Below are 5,623 nucleotides of genomic sequence, written 5' to 3'. Positions count from 1 at the left end.
AACCCTTCGCCGGATTCGTATTCGTCTTGGTCTTCGACTTCGCATTCGTGATCGTGATCGTATTCGAATTCAATGAATGTATTCGTCTTCGTTTACTTCTTCGTATCAAAACAAAATGCGAAAACCAAACAATTCCCAAGGCGAAAATGATTAATTTTCTTTTAAATTTGAGTTTGAGATTTCAAATGGACCTAGTAAATATGAATACATATGTCCGTGTGGACATGTATATATATGTACATATGTGCAGTGCACACCTACACCTGTTTGTTTATGCATGCATAAATATATTTTTAATTTCCACAAAAAATTGACTTTCGTCATTTCCCAACCCACACTAACCAATTCGACGTCTCAGTTTACCGGGCAGCCTCCCAGCTTTCGATGTATTAGTATCATTTTCTATGTGTTAGTTACCTGTTTGGCCTGCCTACATGCGATTGTATTTGTGCATTTGCATTTGTACTCTCTCCGGTGAACGTTGTTATTTCGGAAATTTCCCTATTTTCATTTAATCTTTTTTATGTGCTTTTGCTTAATTTCTCTGAGAAAAAGATTTTCACAAATCTCCATTCCGATGATATTTTTAGCTGTTGTTTTCATATTTGATTTGCCTTTTGTTTGTTTTTTATTTAATGCGAAAACCTTTTGTGATTTTTACACTCTGAAATTCCTAGGTACATATGAACGTATGCGCTCATATATACTAAGTACATACATACGTATATAAATACGTAAATGTATACACATTCACTCAATTATGTTATTTTTAGTTAAGATTTTTAATATACCTACACAAATTGGAGAAACAAAAATTTTTGAAGCATTTTTGAAAAGTATTTAATAAAAATATTTCGCACGTTTAATAACATAGAAATATAACTGGGCGATGCCACCGTCACGGGAGGGACATTTGAACAGAAAAAATTGTTCATTCTTGTTTAAAGTTAAGTAAATATAAAGTACTGAACAATTCTACATTTTGATAAAGCTACACCTAATTGACTATTATATGAGTTAATATAAAATACGAAAAAAATGCCAGCTTACTTTTATATGGAAAAAATCTGAGTTATTTCTTCTGTCACGGGTGGGACAAAAAAAAGAACTTGCTTTTGGGAGCAGATATATTTAACGAAAACTCTGCGAATTTATTTCACTTTTCTGTGTGAACTTGATGTTTTATAATAAAACAAAGAAAAAACTACAAAGCAAAAACTACAACAAAAATAATGGTTTAATATAAAAAAAAATCCGAAATTCCTCCGTCACGGGTGGGACAACATTTATCACGGATGGGACACGTACGAATTTTTATATGAAAAGGAGCGTTTAGTGTGGTCCATATTAAAGATTAGTCATTAAAAAATATAAGAAGCCAAGTAGGGCTTCAATTCACTCACGTTCTATCTTAGTATTATGCCTTTTATATAGAAGAAAAAGCCTACCACCGTCAGGCAAAAAAAATTATTAAAAATCAACGCGATCTCCTAGCGTCTTGAAATTTTCACTTTTTACTACTTAAATTTAATACGCTATAAAACTGCATACCTAGAATTTTTCTAAAGATTATGAACAAAAAGTTTAAAATTTGTTGGTGTAGCTGTTAAAATTTGTTGAAATTTATAATTTTTGTACGAGGTTTGAAATGCGGATTCATGTGGTTCTGGTTATGTAGTGTGCTATACTTTTATAAAAAAAAAAACTATGAACATTAATAAACAAAAGAAAAAACCAAAACTGGTCAAAATGTCACTTAACTTAATCAGCTGACCACAAGGGTATATAGGTAAACAACAACAACAAATAAAGGTTATCAGCCCTGTAAACCTCCCTCTAGCAACTGTACCACCCGTAGCTGTCACGGGTGGGATATGCTTGACTGTTGTCTTATTATTATCTAACTATGTGGAAACGAAAATGCAATTGAGGTAAACATTGATAATGAAGTTCTAACATTATGTAACAAACCCGAAACACAACTTCAACTTCTGTAATTAATAATAACAACTTTTACATTTTTTTGTCACGGGAGGACAAGACCAATACTACTTAACAATAACTCGTAATATCGATAAATTACTCACACAATTTAATATATAATATAATTTTATTAAACGCAGACGAGTTCTACTACATATTTTTCTACCAAACACTTCAATTAAGAATCGCAAATTACTTATTTGAAACTCACTCAAAAAATTTACTTAGAACTTGATTTCAAAACGTTAAAAAGGCAATAAATATGCATTTAAAGCTTTGATTTGTTATTGTTTGATTGATTCAAGATTTGTATTCATGTCTTATCCACACTTTTGTTATTTTTTTAAAGACAAAATTTTGTGCTCTGAGGTTCAGTTTCCCATGGAACCTCCCAACTCAAAATTTACGTTTTTGGAGATTTCATTATGCTATTAATAAGCTTGATAAATAGAATATATGCAGTCTAACAGATTACCGAATTTCCCAAATATGGCGAACATACATATGTGTCCTTTCATCTGTCTTTTTGTATGCCAACTGTATGAATTCATAAAACTTTGATTGCGTTTTCCCACAAAATTGAAATTTTGAAATACATAGCTACATAGTTGAAATCTGCACTTAGTAAGAAATGAATAATAAAATATGGAAAACGGTTCATTCATTGACGAGATTTTGTTTATTATTATACATATTAGGGGTCCTCATCTAAAGTGATAAAGGGATAAACTGCTTAAATTTATCAGTTAATCCGCATTCTTTCATGAAGGCATCTTGGTAAATAATTGCATAAAATTGTTTATTATTTAGCTTATATGGCTAGTTACGTTTCATTCTTACCTCGTCCATTTTGTTCATATGCGCTTTAAGTGTTCGTAGCAAAAGCGAACACCTGGCAACCAGTCGGGATCGAATTTTGCTGAAATTTATGCATTTATCTGCCAAAAACGTTTGATAAAGTAATCAACTTAAATAGATTCTCATACAAAGTTTGACAGTTTAAGTTTATCAGCAGTTTATCACTTTTGATGAAGACCCCTATTAAAAAACCTTAATGGGTTAGACCACGCGGATATGAAATAAAAAACCTAACCTACATAAAGTACATAATATTAATAGACAAACATATATGTTAGTTTGGCCGAGCTTCTCCTCCTATTTGCGGCGTGCGCCTGTTACACAAAGGGGAGGGACCTACAGTTTTACGCCGACTCCGAACGGCGATTGTACTATTTTTATGAGAAGCTGTTTTTCATGGCAGATGGTTTGTCATTGCCTGCCGAGGGGCGAGCCCTATTACTTAGAAAACAATTTTTTGGATTTCATTTTTTGATGTTAGGTTGAATAGGGCTTGAATCCAGGCCCTGCGATATGGAAGCACGCGCTGCTAACCAGTACAACATAGCGGCCGCCAAAATACATATTTAGGAATAATTAAAAAAAAATGTTAAATTATAAAATGAAGAAGAGGATCGTTTGAAAACTTCTGAAAATTATAAGTTGAATGAATTATTACTCGACTGCGGATTTTTATGCAGAAAACGAAACCTAGAAATATGTACCACTTAACTATAAGAAAAATAAATAAATTGGTTATAGTTATGTGGTACATATTTTTTAATTCATTACACTAAAGCCAGCCTTCCGACATAAGCTACTATTCTATACGAACACAGATATGTATACTTCCTAGTATTTAGGCTTGCGAAATTCCCAATACCCAAATCCATCATATGAGTTATTATCGGTAAAAGTTTGGGTATGCTCACTTCTGGCATCACTTCAACAAGCGCTTTGTCACACATACTTTTCGTTTAAAATCCTGTAAAAATGTCAAACAGAAAAATTACTCTCTGAATTGAGAGTAAAAAGTGAGTAACAACAAAAACTACGGGAACAAAAAAGCATTTTTCCTGTACAAGCGCCAAAAAGTGATCGCTTGACACTTTTCATGATTTTACCAGAAGGAAAAGTTCGGGTAAAATCCTGCAACTTCATTCTCTACACAACTCTCCAAAAATCGCGTTCATTTACAGGATGGGGTACAGGATCATTTTTCCCGTAACTTCCTGCGAATAAAACTAGTTTTTTTTAAGTATTTAAAAGAAGAAATCACCTTAGACGAATCATAAGAATTAGATTTTTGATGCTGTTTTTGAACTTTTTTCAAAGATTGACTTAAGAAAAACTTGAATAATTCAGCCAAAACTTCACTCATTTAGACTTGTAAAGAATCATAGGAAAAGCATATTCCTTTACAAATGACCTCATTCACGTCCCATATTTTTTTTTTGCAAATATCAACACATCTTAATTCAATTTGGAATGACGCTCTTTTATATAACCTTTCTCTTTCATATAGGTAACTCAGCGCTGAGCGGAGCTGTTGAGCTGACTCCCAGTAGTGTGTCGCACTCTCAGACTCACTTCAAAAAAAAAAAAATTGACTCAGTAACTCAATAAATATTTGCCACATAGTCGGTACTCACAGTAAAGAATGAAAATAAAGACGAGAAAATTGCAAAAGTTTGATAGTTGTGAAAATTTACAATTCGTTCAAGTTATTCCGCGCACCAGTTCTACAGCGCATACCAACTACAGTGCAAACCAGCTCTGCAGTGCTCATCAGCTCCACAGCAAATATCAACTCTTTTACTTTTAACAGCTCTATAGTGCAAACCAGCTCTACAACATATATCAACCCTATTCCTTGTAACAGGTCTACAGTGCAAACCAGCTCTGCACCGCTCATCAGCTGAACAGTGCTAACAACAGCGCTAACCTACTTCAGGCTGTGTTGCCTCGACAGCAGAGTGTCATAGCTCAATTGTGCCACCTCACTGAGCTGACTCATTAAAAGGAACTTGAGTTAACTCGCTCAATTTCAGTGAGTTACCCAGCCCTACTTTCATACTCTGAATGAGTTTGTTTTTAAAGAAATAAGAAGTGTGAGAAAATACCTTTTTAATAATACCTCACAAGTCTAAATCGGAATAGTTTTGGGTGGGTTATTTAAGTTTTTATTAAACCAATCTTTGAAAAAGATAAAAAACAGCATGAAAAATCTCAGTATTATGAATCCATTGACATTTTTTTTTAATATTTGTATGCACATTTTTTAAGCTTAAACATTTTTGTCATCTGAGGGGATTTTTTTCGAAAAGTACTTTAAGAAACTATTTTTATTCATACAAAAGTCTATTTTTGGAGGTATTTTCAAATCGGTCGAGCTTACGTAAATCTTAATACTATTCCCGAAATATTTTGGTGGAAGTCTTCAAATATAAAAATTTTGTAGTCCCGGCGGAAAAACCGCAACTTTTTTTGGTGATGCAGTCTAATGTACGTATGTGATTAACCTACGAAAATGATAATGAAGTCTCATTATTCTGTGAGAAGGTATTTTGAAGAATATGAACGTTTTTCATTACTCCGTTAGGAAGTTTCCGGAATGACTTTAATGCTTGTTTGGGAGGAATTGAGGATCTTGTTCTCTGTGTGCCTCTTTTTATTTTTTACTTTTTTATGCTTGTGAGAGATTATCCTGAGGGTACTCCTGTATTATTCGTTAATGAGAGGTATTTAGAATTATATTTCTGTATGCATTCCCTGATTGCTTGTTTAGGAGGCCAAAGGGATT

Source organism: Rhagoletis pomonella, unplaced genomic scaffold (assembly GCF_013731165.1).
Source record: "Rhagoletis pomonella isolate Grant_MI unplaced genomic scaffold, Rhpom_1.0 Rhpom_scaffold_00001, whole genome shotgun sequence".
NCBI classification, from domain to species: domain Eukaryota; kingdom Metazoa; phylum Arthropoda; class Insecta; order Diptera; family Tephritidae; genus Rhagoletis; species Rhagoletis pomonella.
This window is presented reverse-complemented; position numbering follows the sequence as displayed.